Source organism: Phalaenopsis equestris, unplaced genomic scaffold (assembly GCF_001263595.1).
Source record: "Phalaenopsis equestris unplaced genomic scaffold, ASM126359v1 Scaffold000443, whole genome shotgun sequence".
Classification (NCBI taxonomy): domain Eukaryota; kingdom Viridiplantae; phylum Streptophyta; class Magnoliopsida; order Asparagales; family Orchidaceae; genus Phalaenopsis; species Phalaenopsis equestris.
Genome location: NW_018164884.1, coordinates 120,567 through 136,960, shown reverse-complemented (window position 1 = coordinate 136,960; position 16,394 = coordinate 120,567). Strand labels below are relative to the sequence as shown.

Here is a 16,394-nt window from a genome sequence, read left to right as displayed (position 1 = left end):
CATGGAATGTAATTTTAGTTGTAGTAGCTCTAGTGACAGAGTTGTAAATATGGGTGATCAAATTATTAAACGCATTAGATATCTTGGGTCTATTGTTCAAAGTGATGGTAATATAGATGGGGATATTATTAGTAGAATTCCAGTTGGTTGGTTGAAGTGGATGAATGTTTCGGATCTATTGTGTGATAGAAAAGTACTGCTTAGATTGAAAGGAAAGTTTTATAAGATGGTGGTGAGACCTGCAATAATTATGATGTTGAATGTTGGCCTTTAAAAGAGAAGCATAAGACACCATAAAATAACAGTTACAACTGGGGCACTCTGATCGAGTATTTGTCATCAAATTACACCATTATATTACAGTCATGACTGCAACTCATATGTTTTCTAATGGATTTCTACTATTTGAGTTGTAAATCATAAGGGTACAATTGATTAAGACAGTCTTTTGTTAGCTAAGGTCGATTTAAATTTGTCTCCTTAGACAAACATCCATCCCAGATCCACAAGGATCTCTTGGTTGCTGACATGAATTCTTCAGTTAGGTTAGGTCGACTGCCTCCTTTGATTAAGTAGATCACGGACCACGACAACCCGAGATGACTGAACCATGTGATCTTAATCAGATTTTGTTTTCATTTCCCCACTAATTGGTTGAAGTTTCAAGTGATAAATTTTACAATTGAAAATTCTATGTTTGTTGTATTATATATTGAATATTCAATTTTTAGTGACTAGCTTTAATCGAAACAGCTCTCACGTTATCGGGAGGGGTAATTAACCGTAGGGTTTTGTGTCTATGGGAAACCTCGAACCCCATATTAAAAAATCCTAACAAAAATGAGGGTAAAATCTCTGAATAGTGTTTTATTTATATTTCAATATACTTTCTAAAAATTTGATCCCTCAAAGATCTAAAAAAAATGCAAGGCGAGTCCTGGGGAGACGTCAGAATTTTTGGAGCCCACCCAAGCATGTAAAAGGCATCAAGTAATAAAGATTTTCATGTTTATTCTTGTCAAGGCATCTCATCAGGCAGTTGCATGCACACAATTGCATGTTTTTTTTTGTATGTAGTTTATATTATGAATTACATGGCGATGGCCATGATCGAGAAATATTCTATTTTATTTTTCCTAATTTTATATTAGTTCATTTAATTGGCATGAAATTTTGATTTATTTTAAAAGTTAATTTTCATTGTGGGTTATTTATATTGGAGATATTAGCAGTTGATGGCTTTAAATTCATGCTCTTAGATGGGGTCTAGGTTTTTGGTTGTATTGGCATTTGATGATTAAACACTGTCATTACCGGTCCTTAGCCCAGATGTGAAAAGTGGAGGGTTGCGTTAGGTAGTCGACCGCCAGCGTAAAACTTGTCGAAAAAAAAATCATGACATGAATTCTTTTGATCTTTGCGTTTGGTAGTCAACCCTTGAAAGCGATGCGATGTATAGCCTGAATACAGTGAATAGTGTGTAAGGGCCGCAACATCGACGCCCTGTTGTAGTGCCAAATAAGTAAGGGTTCCCTCATTACGGACGGATGCTGATAAAAAATTTACCGTATAAAATTAATATTATGATAGAATCTTGGAATATAAGTACTCTCAATGGTAAATTAATAAAATAAGTTGATATTATGATTCATAGAAAGATAAATAACTTATGTATTCAAGAAACTAAATGAGTTGGAGAAAAGACTAAGGAGACTGATAACTTATGTTTCAAACCTTAGTATTCTGGTAAAAGTCGCACTAGAAATGGTGTATGTGTAATTATAGATAAGGGTTTGAAAGATAATGTTTAAAAATTAATAAAGTTGGAGATAAAATTATAGCCCTTAAGATTATGATTGATAGTAAGATTTTTAATATTATAAGTGCTTATGCTCCTGAAGTAGGTTTAAATATAAGTTCTATAGATAAATTCTGGAATGACTTATAAGACTTAATACAAATGATGCCTCCTGAAAAAAGAATTTTTATTGGAGGAGATTTAAATGGACATGTCGGTAGAGTGGTAGAAGATTTTAAAAATATTTATGGTGGCTACGATTTTGGAGTGATTAATGAAGGAGGTAGAGTCATATTAAATTTTGCTTTAGCTAATGTTTTTTTTTATTGTTAATACTTTATTCAAGAAAAGATATGAGCATAGTATTACTTATAAAAATGGATCAAATAAAATTCAGATTGATTATTTTCTTATGAGAAAAAGAGATTGTCTCGAATGTAAGGATTGTAATGTTATTCCAAGTGAGGATTTAAGTATTCAACATCGATTATTAGTTCTAGATTTTAAGATCAAGAGTAGTAAAATAAGGAATGCTAGAATCATTGTGATAAAATAAGATGGGGACACTTAAAAGACAAAGAAAACTATTTTTATGAGTAAACTTCAAGATTTCAAGATTTGTGATGTTCATGAAAAAACAAAATTCTATGTGGGATAAAGGAACAAACACTATTAAACAAATAACAAAAGATATATATATGGAGAATCAAAAGAAAAAAAAAATATAAATAAAAATAGTTGTTGGTGGAATAATAATGTGTAAAGAAAGATAAAATATAAGAAGTTACGTTATAAACATTTGTTTAAATGTAAATACTTAGAGAACTAACAAAGTTATAAAATGACTTGTACATAGTCTATGAGAACAATCTGTCTAAAAATTATATTTTTAGTAATCCATATAATATATTAGATACTAAAGTGGGTGAAAAATGTATATATAAATTAGTCAAACATACAGGAAAAAAATAAAGTTTTAACTCAAGTAAATTATATTAGATGGAAATTAAAGTGTTTTTTTTTAGGAAAAGATATTCAAAATTGGCGGGTAAATTATTTTGAGATACTTTTCAATGAAATTTATGAAAATACGATTGATATTTGTCATATTTTTATCATTAATAATAATAAAATATTTCATTTTTATTGTTGCCCTGGTAAAATAGAAATTGAGGTGGCTTTAAAGAAAATCAAGGGTGGAAAGTTTGTAAGACTTGATGATATCCCAATTATAGAGGAATTAAGTTGATGCGTCATACTTTAAAATTATGGAAGAGGGTAATTGAACATATGTTAAGACGTATTACAAAGATTTCTCATAATCAGTTTGGATTCATGTCGGGCAGGTCTTACCATGGAAGCTATACATTTATTGAGAGGTTTGATGGAGATGTACAGAGAGAATAGAGGATCTACATATGATTTATCTACATATGATTTGTATTGATTTAGAAAAAGCTTACGATAAGATTCTAAGCAATGTCCTTTTGAGTGTTCTAGAAAAGAAAGGTGTTGATATGAATTATATTCAAGTCATTAAAGATATGTATACTAGAGTTGTTACTTGTGTTTGAACAGGAGGATTGACCATATGTTTTCCTATTTAAGTTGGATTACATCAGGGATCAGCTTTAAGCCCATATCTTTTTGCTTTAGTTATGGATGCTCTTATTAGACATTTACAACTGCAAGATGTACCTTGGTGTATGCTTTTTGCTGATGATATTCCTCTCGTGGATAAGGCTAGAGAAAACACTCAGAAAACTTGAATTATGGAGGTCTATATTGAAGTCTAATGACCTTCATTTGAGTAGAACTAAAACAGATTACATGGAATGTAATTTTAGTTGTAGTAGCTCTAGTGACAGAGTTGTAAATATGGGTGATCAAATTATTAAACGCATTAGATATCTTGGGTCTATTGTTCAAAGTGATGGTAATATAGATGGGGATATTATTAGTAGAATTCCAGTTGGTTGGTTGAAGTGGATGAATGTTTCGGATCTATTGTGTGATAGAAAAGTACTGCTTAGATTGAAAGGAAAGTTTTATAAGATGGTGGTGAGACCTGCAATAATTATGATGTTGAATGTTGGCCTTTAAAAGAGAAGCATAAAACTAAGTTATGTGTTGCTGAGATGAGAATGCTTAGGTGGATGAGTGACTTTACACTTACAAACAAAATGTGAAATGAATATAACCGTGATAGGGTTGGTTTAGCTCTAGTGGTGGACAAAATTAGAGAAAGTAGTCTTAGATGGTTTGGTCACATTAAACGTCAACCATCTGATGATCTGATTAGGAGAGTAGATTTTTAAGATTCTACTTATGTTAAGAATTACAGAGGTAGACCTAGAAAGGCTTGGGAATATTGTATAAAAAATGATCTTAATTTATTTGAATTAAATGAAAATATGACATTCAATAAAACGCAATGGAGAAAAAGGATTCATGTAGCCGACCCCACTTAATGGGATAATGGTTTGTTGTTGTTGTTATGGTGGTGAGACCTGAAATGATTGATGACACATAATGTTGCCCTTTAAAAGAGAAGTATAAAACAAAGTTAAGTTTTGTTGAGATGAGAATGCTTAGGTGCAAATGAATCTATCCGTGATAGGGTTGGCGTCGCTCTGGTGGCAGACAAGATTAGATAGGAGTCGTCTTACATGATTTGGTCACATTAAATGTCAATCATCTGATGCTTCAGTTAGAAGAGCAGATGTTTTAGATTTGACTTATCTTAAGAAAGTCAGAGGTAGACCTAAAAAACTTGGGCATATTGTATAAAAAATGATCTTAATCTATTAGAACTAAATGAAAATATGACACTCAATATGACAAAATGAAGAAAAACAATTCATGTAGCCGACCCAAGTTTGTGGGATAAAGGTTTTTTGTTGTTGTTAGACAATTAATTGTTGTATAATGTCAAAAAGATCAATTAATATGGCATCATGATGACTGGTTAGGTTATCAACCATCATTTAAAGACAAATGTGACTACTTCTCGTGGTTGGTTATATGAAAACTTGATTAGACTGACTTGTTTAATCGGTTCAACCATGAACCAATCATATGTCTGGTTCGATTAGCTTAGATAAATTGGCCCATCATTGAACTAGTTAGTACTAATGATCTGATTGATGAATTGTTGAGTGGATCTTGGTTTCGTAAAGCCGCCTAGTTTGACTTTTATACTATCAATTAATTAGTGATCAAATGGCTGCAAATAAATCAAGGTTATTAAGCTTAAAATATAATATTTAATTTGAAAAGTTTTTTAAATATCTCATATATGATGAAAAAAATCTTATCAAACAAATAACCAATATGTCTATCAAATGAGCTGCAAGCTTTAACTATTAGTCTCTTTCCTTTCTATTTAAACTTTATAGAATTAAATTTTTTCTATCATGTGAGACTACATAAACTATTTAAGTAGCTGCAAGGAGAATTTGGCTGTAGTAATTGATAAAAATATTATAAACTTATTTATATATTTATATTTATGTTATAATTTTTTATTTTTAAAAATTTAATGTACACACATCCATGTTTATATTACACCAATAGTTAGTGTAATATTAATGTTTAATTGAACTTCTTAACAGCTCTATGCTGAGCCTTAATCGAGCTGTTCATGTTTCTTAATTTAAAGATAAATATTGTTGCCTATGATTTATATTTCATAATGTATTTCTATCAAGTTATATGCATTGCATACTTATTATATTATTTTTTGTCATTTGTAGATACTTTAGCATTTATTATATCCTCCGGTGTAACCTGATTTAACTTTTGAACTTTGAAACTCTTTTTCTTCTGGTTTGACGTTCATTCCAATTTTTAGAACTTTGCTTGTATATTTAGAAAGTTTAGCCATATAAAAAAAAGTGTCCATCTAAACCTTGCTGACAGACCTATGGTCATGCATGTTCACTTGTTAAAATTGGCTTGTCATATGTGGCTATTTTTCTTTTACCAAAAAGGTTCATGAGGTTCAATTGATTATGGCCACCCACTGTGGTTTGTTGGCTCTAGGCTTGCCTCTATCAGTTGGGTTGATCTACTAGTGTTGTTTTAAAGGCCTTGTTTCTAGTACAAAATTATTCCCTTAAGGTTTTCTATGTTTTTTTACAATGAAGAAATGCATATGTATTCATTTTTTGTAGCTAGATGAGATAATCTTTATGCATCTAAGGTTTGACACATAAGTTGTGCTTAGATTTTTGCTTGATGAAAATTTGGAATGGCTATATGATTTGGGTTGATTTTGGATTAAGATCTATCATTTTGTTCTTATAATGAATAATTGTAGCATTTGGGCTTCCCTATAAAAGAACAAGTTTAATAAATATAAATAATTAATCAACTAATTATAATGTTATTATTTAATGAAAGTATACAACTCGACTTGAGGTTATGGAAATTTTAAAGTAGTGTCAGACACTCGAACGATAAAATTAATTTATTTTTAATTTTTATCACTAAGACACTAAAAAATAATCGTCGAATTAAATCTAAAGAGCCACTAATGAAATAAAATTTAAATCAACTTAAATGTAAAGTCATGTGATGTTTGATTTAGAAAAAGATTTCTCATAATCAATTTGGTTTTATGCTGGGCAAGTAGTCTACTATGGAAGCTATACAATGGAAGCTATACATTTATTGAGAGGTTTGATGGAGAAGTACAAGGAGAGTAAGGAGGATCTACATATAATCTTTATTGATTTAAAAAAAACTTATGATAAGATTTCCATGAGAAGTTCCTTGGAGAGTTCTAGAAAAGGTGTTGATATGACTTGTATTCAAGTCATTAAATATATCTATTCTAAAGTTGTTACTTTTGTTCAAACAAAAGGTGGATTAGCCAAGTATTTTTCTATTTTAGTTGGATTACATTAGAGATCGACTATAAGCCCATATCTTTTTGCTTTAATTATTGATGTTCTTACTGGACATTTGCAGGTTGTATCTTGTTGTATGTTTTTCGCTGATGATATCATTCTTGTTGATAAGAATAGAGAGAGTTCAAGAAAGGCTGGAATTTTGGAGGCCTATATTGGATTCTAAAGGACTTTGTTTTAGTAGATCTAAAATAGAATACATGGAATGTAATTTTAGTAGTAGTAGCAGCAGCTCTAGTAGTAGAGTTGTAATTATGGGTGATTAAATCATTAAAAGGTGTCAACGCTTTAGATATCTTGGGTCTATTGTTCAAAGTGATGGTGATATAGATTGGGATGTTATTAGTAGAATTCAGGTTAGTTGGCTGATGTGGAGAAACGCTTTAGGTCTATTGTGTGATAGAAAAGTTCCGCTTAGACTTGAAGGAAACTTTTATAAGATTGTGGTGAGACCTGCATTCTATGGGCCTTTAAAAGAGAAGCATAAAACAAAATTAAGTGTTGCTGAGATGAGAATGCTTAGGCGGATGAGTGACTTGACACTTAGAGACAAAAAACAAAGCAAATCTATTCGTGAAAGGGTTGGTGTAGCTCCAGTGGCCGACAAGATTAGAGAGAATCGTCTTATGGTTTGGTCACATTAAACATCGACCATCTCGTGATTCAATTAGGAGATTAGATGTTTTAGATTCGACTTATGTTAAGAAAAGTAGGGTTAGACCCAAAGGACTTGGGCATGTTCTATAAAAAATGATCTTAATCTATTAGAATTAAATGAAAATATGACTCATTAGGACACAATGAGAAAAAAAGATTCATGTAGCTGACCCCAATTAGTGGGATAAAGGATTATTGTTGTTGTTGTTGTTGTTGTTGTTGTAAAAGTGAAGTTGTGAATAAAATAACTTTTATTAGCTTGATTGCATATTCCATGAACATTTTCTTTTATACTTATTTTATCTCAAATCTTAAATTTGAAATGTTTGTCAAAAATATGATGAGCTATTAACAAGAGAATTAAAACTCGTAACTTAAAAATATATTAACATAACCAAAAATAAAACAGCATGTATTCTAATCAAATAAAATCAATCAGTCTAATAACAACTGACAATTTGTACCTCAATTATGATAATTTGAGAATGTCTAGCATATTCTATCGTATAGTATGATATTTTATCTTATCTATATCCATCATGGTGTGAGCTGTAGCACGTGCGGGTGCTGCTCCAATGTTCGATTAGCTTGAGCTCACGTCAATTTCCTCTTTTACAAGCTACTCTCTCCTCTATCTACGCTGTTGTGTCCTGCATACCTTCACTCATCCTTCCCTCTGTCTTTTTCTTCACCTCATCTATTTGTTCCATCCCATTTGGACACCGTCTTCTTTAATAATTGCTTAATCGCTAGCTTTAATTTAATTGAACTGCCGCTAGCCAGCTCCAATGCCTTTTTTGCTCAAGCCATTAGAAATTGTTAAAAGCCAATGTTTCTCTTTTGTCACTATTTTTTTTTTATATATATATATATATTTTTCATATTTCACGCATTTTTGTATGATAATATAATATAATTACTGTATCATCTGTATCATCCTCATCAACCAACACACAAATAAAAAACCTAATAGAAAGGTGTCATTCACCACTTGGATCACCTGATGAAATGTAAATCTTGTTGAAATACGTACACCCATTGTTATTGCTCAAAGTTCAAAAGGTAGATGTGGTGCTGATGTTTCAAATATAAGTAGGTAATAACAATGGCTTGCATTTGTGAGAATACACTTTATGTTGTGCAAAGAACAGAAGTAGAATTACAATGGAAAGAAAGATTTTATTTTGACGAGGGAAAGATTAAATGATCTAAGTGAGACTCAAACCCAAATGGGGCAACTCACCCATTACATTTGTGGGTTTACTCACCCATTACATTTGTGGGTTTACTAAGAATTTTACTCTCATTTTTTTTAAATCATTTAAATTCTTGCATACATAATCCTTTTATAGTCTCAAAACCTTTTGGCCATTTAAAAAAGGTGCTTGGTGGTTGGGATATTCAATTTAATGAGATTGTTAAGTGATCAAGTGCCTGTTGGAAATTAAAATTAGTATCTAATTTAATCCTTACCATTATCCCTTTCATTAAAGGAACTCAACCCCAAGTTTTATTTTTAGTGAAACGGTTCTCCTAACATCGTTGATTGACGCTGATGGAAATATATATGTACTGATAGAAATTGGGGATATAGATACGACATGTTTTGGACATGCAGCACATCTATAATTGAAAATATGAGGCACAAAGATACTTTTGACATGAAATTATAATTATATATTTTTAAAATAAAAATATTGTGGGATAATTGCATTTAATGAAGATGAAATTTTTTTTAAAATTCCAAAATTGTAAGGATGTAAAAAATCATCATATTTGAGGTTGCAAAAAACTAAATAAAATATTTTCTCAATTTTCATAATTAGTGCCATAAAAAATGAAATAAAAATGCCAATTAATCCAAAATAGAGAGAGGAGGTGACATGTGAGTTGCGGGGTTGTGGCATCTAAGTGTATGAGTGGCGAGCCAGTGTGGGAGTTTGTGTGAAGGAGATGTTTTAGAAGGAAATAAAATTAGGGCATGAGAAGTTTTGAGATTTAAATACTTGAACCTAGTCATTGAAGGGTATAGGTTACACGTCAGACACTCATGTTTGATTTTTTCTTTTTTTCTTTTTTTAATTAAATGGGGATGGCAGATCCTGAGTATGTAGGATGCATGTCGCTTGCATATCATGTCTTGAACATATTGGCCTCTGCCTATTGCTTTGTAATAGAGTATTGATGCCAATTTGATGTTAGTTTAAAAAAAAAAAGCCTTAGAGTTAAAGTAAATATGGAGTGGAATTACTTTATTATAGAGGTAAACTGCATTAAAGAGAGCGATGATTCTCTTGCAACATTTGGAGAATCTTAATCCATTACATTTAGGGAATCTCACCCAAACAAGTGGTCTCTCTCTCATCCTTGAGCTCCTTTAAATTTCTAAGTCTTTTATAGACTGAAAAATGAATTTTTAAACAAAAGGGTATTTAGTGCAAGATAGGTAATGGTTACGAAGTACAATTAAATGAGGATAAGCGGTGGTTTCTGTTGGGAATTATAATTAGTATCCAATCAATAATTCATCATTCTTAATTTTCTATTTCTTTCTATTGAACTATATACTTTGCCGCTTTTAGAATTAATCCCTTGAATTGGATATTACATGTGCAATAGACACTTAGTTTCCTTTTAAAGTTGCATCCTGTCTTGTTCATTTTCCTTGTATAAAACTTCTTGCACGATTATCTTGATCTGCATTTTTCTTTACTTGTCCATGTTTTAGTGAAAGTTCTTCTCCATTTCATGTTTAATTAAGTTCCAAATTATTCATATATGGTATTACTATCTTCTCATATTGGTTCTACAAAATTTTGCCATATTCTCAATCCGTGCATCCTGTTTTCTTCCCACTCGCCTGTACAAAAAGAAACGAAACTGAAGTCGCTGGCACTGCCACAGTGGAAGTCCGTTGCATTGCTTTGGATACAAAGGTGGAACCAGGAATGCAGAAGAAGGCGGAAACTAGTCTTATGCTATCAAGATTCACAATTCTAAAAATACTAAATGTGGAGAATAATTTGTTTTTTTATAGTTGGAAGTAATTGCTACGTTTAATTTTCCAGGTAATGTGGAAAGTAGTTTGAGGTATAGTTCAACTAAAATAAGAAAAGAAGTTAGCAGTTATTGCGATGAAAATGGCAGAAGCCTGAAGCAGGACAATGTCCTGCTCTTGGTTGCAATCAATTATAAAATATGTGATTTGAATTGATGATATTGAATAAACAATATTTTTTATTAACCATTGAGATTTTCAAGGTATAGAGAAATGACATTTCAAAGAAAAATTGTCATAAATAAATTGAAAGTAGAAACCATAACCGGACCTGGAGTATAGAGTTATACAAACTTGCTTTTTTTCTACATTTTAATTACAATTTTTTGTTGTAGGTAAGTTTGTTCTCATGTGTTAGCGGCCTATTTTGCATTTTTACCTGCATATTATCAAATTAGTACATTATCAAAGTAGTCCCATGATTATTTATGTGTGGCCATTTTAGTCCCATAATCTATAAAAGTGTCCATTTAGTCTCTAGACTCTTTAAATTGGGACTGATTCCGTGGAGACTATTCAGCCCATATTAAAAGAATTTGGACTAAATTGACACTTGTATATATAAACTCTGCGACTTAAATAACCCACTACAAAGAGCCAGGAGGCCTTTTTGTCATTTTTTCTCATTATCCTCGTACATCCATTTCAGCTTTCAGTTCATAGGATTTGCCTGAAGACCGTTGCAACGACTCTGCAATCTCTATTGGAATAAAAGGTTGGTTCTTTGATGGTGTCTTTCTATGGAGTATGCCGCCTCAAACTATATATTTTGTTAGTATGGTTTATCTGTTGAAACTTTCGATTGAAAAGCTATAAAATTATAGCTAGGAACAAAAAAATTAGCTCTATTTGGTTTGCTTGGTCACGTTTTAAACCGATTCGTCACCCATGCTTATTGTTAATAAATTCTTGTGTTAGTGTGGAATTTTGTTGGCCTATTTCCTTGGTTGCTCAATCGGGGTTCATAACAATGATTTATTTATTCATACTGCCGAAAATTTATATATTCTGAAAGAAATGGGCAACGGCTTTAGAAGATGATTTTGGCATAAACCCTTTTTGGCTTTTTTTTTTTTTTCAAAGCTTTGTATTATCTTCTTTATACCTTCAATTTCTTTCTATCGTTTGAACATCTCACCGATTTAAATCTACTTTTCGTTGAGTGTAATAGAAATTGTGGTTCTTCTGATTAAATAGAATTAAAATCAGTTCTACATGAAAGATAGAACTGTATCTCAACTAATTCTGACCGGAATCTGGAACTTCAATATTACTGATGTGATGACGGAATCATTACAGATTGTTTTTTAGCATTTAGTGTATTTTAGCATTATTGTATTTAGTGGTTGTTTTTTTATATCAACATTCGCAAGTTTAATTGGTGAAATTTAACTTTTGTGTAGCGTTTGAAAGAACAAAATGTTAATTAAACTCTTGTTAAGGGGCATTGATCATAAAATTGACCATTGGTTTGAGTATTTCTTTCACTCCTTCCTTCTTTGTCTAACCCAATACACAGTACTCAAAAGGAATTTAGAGGGTTCAAAGTGAGATCTAAATTTACTCAAGATTGTTCAAAGTAGAATCCAGGATCTTTTAATTTTGAAACATGGTTGGTATTGTGATGTTAACATAATGATTGGCCAGTTCGGTCTTCTTTCTTTCAGAGAAAGAAGATTGTACACAAAATTATAAGATTTTAGAATGTTGAGTACTTAAATTTTCATTAGAAATGACTGTAATTTTAACATTCTGATGATCTTTTTTTCTCATAAGAGAATAATTAATGTGTTTTATTTAGTTCATTCTTATAAGCAATAATATGTTCATTTCTTTGCTTAAATAAAATATTAGTAGCAACATAAGCATAAGATAAAATAAAATTTAATATGATTTTACATTTAGTAGTAATCGTTCCAAAATCGTAGCTAACATGAATATTTTTAAGATTTTCTACCAATATCAACTTGTTCATTTAATTTACGCTTCAATAAAAATTTATTCTTTTTTTATTCTTTTAGAGGCATCGTTTTTATTAATTCATTTAGGTTTTTTCAAAATTTTTCTTTTAAACTTATATCTAAGCCTACTTCAGGTGCATAAACATTTATAACATTAGAAATCTTAGTATCAATAACAATTTTTAGGGTTTTAATTATATCTTTATCTATAATTACACTACATTTTTTTTATCTATAATTATACTATCAAAGTTTAAAACTTTAATTATCAATCTCCTTAGTCTTTTCTCTAACATATTTAGTTTCTTGAATGCATAAGATATTTAGCTTCATATGAACTATAATATATATTAGTTCTATTAATTTACATGTGAGAGTATATATATTTCAAGCTCTTATAATGTCATTAGTTTCATGGACTAACTTCTTTATCTATATTCTTCTATAATGTGGGAAATCTTATTTATTTAACATAATATGTAGACACCGGTGTAGTGGCTCTTGCACCCTTTTTATTGTATTCGGGTCATGCAACACGTTGATTTTAGGGGATGCCCTAAAATTTATATAATTATTTAAAAGATTCTTGTCATGATTTTTTTTGATAAAAAGTTTATGTTGGATGTCTACTACTAAACACAACCTTTTATTTTCTGCATCTGGGGTTTGTAACTCAACAATGACAGTATTAAATTCTATGTAACTGAATTAAAATATATGCATATATAATAAGTAATGATGAAATTGCTTGTCATTTGGTGTGAGTCTACCAACGACACTTCCAGTTTTTTTCTCATCCACAATCAACGCAAAATAATTCAAATAAGAAAGAAATTTTGAAGAGGTATGCATACAATATTTTTTTATTTTAGTATTTTCAAGCACATTTTTTTATGTCATATCACTCAAATGACAACTTGGAGCCTTTTGTACAAATCTCCTCCAAAGCGTAGACAAAGTGCTTTCCCAATTGAATAATGGTAAACAAAGACTTATGGAGATAAAGGTGAGGAAAGATAATGGACAGTCCACCTCATCTTCCCTTTTACCAACCAAGCTTGTGGAACAGTCCATCCTTTTTTGATATTCTGCCCAAAATGGATCCACCAATTATTGCCCGGAAATGATCATGGGAAAAGGAAGCAACATATGTGGCATTAATGCGACCATCCCTTTAGACAATACACCTATTTACGCATCATCATTTATTATCATGGGTATTTATAGATCTAGATAACTGAACTGACCGTTTATTATAATACTATAGTTGAGATGATATTATGATCATTTATTATATTTTTTTTTATTCTAATGCTTGGGAGGCTTGCACTCACAAGTTAACCATTATTATTACATTTCGATATTTTAGAATATCATCATTGGCAATAGTTTTATTCACAATTCATTTGCATGCCAAATTATCATTATAATTAAGTATGAAGGCTCATTAATGTTCAAGCATCATAAAATTCCTCTATCTTGAACTCTTGGAACACATGTCAAACTAAGGAGTCAAAACTCCCCTCTTCGCAAAAATGATCTGCAATGAGTAGTGTGTGAATTTCCTCAACGGCGAGTCTATTATTGGGAAAACGACAAAAAATTCTAGTATAAGGCACAATTTGTGAGAGACAATTATTTAATAAAGAGATGAATATAAAGGTTTAGTGATATATAATCTTTATCATTGATACATACCAGAAGATCCACAATGGTGGAGTAATAAATTAGCATATCATCGCAGAAAGAGATTTAGCACACACACGATAAAAGAATATTAGCGAGGGAAGGCACCGTGATTTTTATATGAAAAACCTGTAAAAGGAAAAAATCATGTCACTTGGCCTAGATGAAGTAAACTACTATATAATTATAAATACATAACCTATTCTTCTCCTGAATTAAGGAAGATGAAATTAAAAACTTGATGTATAACAATATTTCAATAATAATAATTAGCCACAAAAGCCATAGTAGTTTGCTATGGAGGGAGTAATCCACTATGAATGTTGTGGATGGTAGTTGTAGTGTGAGCTTGTCGTAAAGTCTGTAGTTAAAAGTCATGATAATAGTTGGTCATGTGGGTCGTAGATGGTTGTTTCAAGAGCATCGATGGGCCAAAGAGGTCGTATAAAGGAGCTATGGAGCTGTGAGTCACATATGTCATAGTTGGTCACATATGTCGTAGTGGTGAGCGACAATAACATCCGTAGTCAACATAGGTCGGAGTTGGGAGTTGTATGAGTTGTGGACCGCATAGTATACATTGGTTATATAGGTTATACGAGGGATAATTAATAACAATTGTAGACCACAAAGATTGAAGTTGGGAGGTGCATGAACTATGATGATGTCTATAGGTTGTAGAGGCTGAAGTTGAGAGTTGTATGAGCTGTGAGCTGCATAGGTCATATTTGGTCACATAGGTTGTAGTGTAGAGCATAATAATGTTGTAGGATGCAGAGATCGGAGTTAAGAGCGGCATGAGCTATGGTCCATGTATGTCGTAGTTGATCATGTATGACGTAGTGGTGTGTTGTAATAATGTTCGTAAGTTGTAGTGGCCGGAGTTGGGAGTTGTGAGATTTGTGAGTTACGTAGACCATAGTTGATCACATATACCATAGTAAAGAACAATAATAATGTTTATAGGTCACATGGGTAGAAGTTAGAATATCTGTGAGCTGTGAGCTAAGTAGGTTGTAGTTGGTCACATTGGCTATAACAGGGAGTTTTAATAACATTTGTAGAATGCAGAGGCCAAAGTTAGGAGTTGTGTGAGATACGAATCATGTAGGTCATACTTGAGAGTTATAATAACATTCGCTGGTTGCATAGGCTAAATTTGTGAGCTATAACATTTATACGCCACAGAGGCTGAAGTTGAGAGTTGCATGAGCTGTGAGCCAAGTGGGTCGTAGTTGGTCATACATGACATAATGACGAGTTGTAATAACTTCTACAGGCTATAGAGGCCGAATTTGAGAGTTGCACGAGCTATGAACTACTTAAATCGTAGTCGGTCATATGGACAGTAATGTTAAGCTTCAATAATGTCTGTAGGTCATAGAGGTCGGAGTTAAGAGTTACTTGAGCTATGAACCACACAGGCCGTAGTTGGTTACATAGGTCATAGTGGGGTTTTTAGTGGCATCAATTGTCCTCCAAACCCGTAGTAAGAGGTTGGAGTTGTAGTGAACCACAGAGGTTGTAGGTCATATTGGGGAGCTGTGAGGAAAGAACTTTAAAAGTTCTGAGAAGGCCATTATATTGTGAATACAATTACTCCAAGCAGTTATTATGTGGAGTTGCACCATCTTTGGGATGCATTGTTACACTATCTTCAGAGTGTGTCTTTGTCTGGCATTTGGGGTGCATTATTATGTCGTACTTCGTTACCATGGAAGTTCCACTGATAGAGACAACCAGAGGTGGTCGACAATAGTTGACGGGGTCTGTAGAGCAGTGGTCGATGGTGGTTGGAAGTTGCAAGAGTAGGAAGTGTTCGTTGGGTCTTCGGTCCAGAATAACTCTGAAAATTGACTTCTTCTCTAGTTATTTAGGTCCAGGTCCCCCTCCTTGTTCCCCCTTCATGAAGGGGGTAGAGCTCTACTTATAGAGTCTGAGGGTGGTCTTATCTATAAATAAAAAAAAATTGGACCACTCCATCAGAAGACTTAGAGAAGTTCTTATATCAGATGACATATTGTAGTACCTTAATGATGTCAAAACTAGAACTGAGTGATATTAGGCTCGTTAGATATGCTCATTGGGATGCTCGATTTGACTAAAAGCTTGTTAAATTTGAAATATGTTTGAGCCTTCAATTAGTCACTCGAAGCTTCTAAAAAAAATGTTTTATTGGCTCGATCTGGGCTTTATTTGACTAAAATTAGATCAATTTTGGTGTCATTGTGTTCGTCTATTCAAGCCGATCAATTTGGCCATAAGAGTTGAAATTGGAGTAACAAATGATTTTTAATTTGAGATTGAATATTTCTTGCTAA

The 16,394-nt window shown here is 32.0% G+C and overlaps 1 protein-coding gene across 2 annotated transcripts in view; it reads left to right on the top strand.

Annotated features, from left to right (window-relative positions):
- Positions 1-11,468, top strand: part of LOC110027764 (protein RTF1 homolog) — a 46,345-nt gene extending 34,877 nt beyond the window's left edge. For both annotated transcript variants that reach the window (XM_020729313.1, XM_020729310.1), the window contains exon 4: positions 11,076-11,468. The gene's annotated coding sequence lies outside the window, so the exon portion shown is untranslated. The remainder of the gene's footprint in view (positions 1-11,075) is intronic.
- Positions 11,469-16,394: the final 4,926 nt, after the last annotated feature.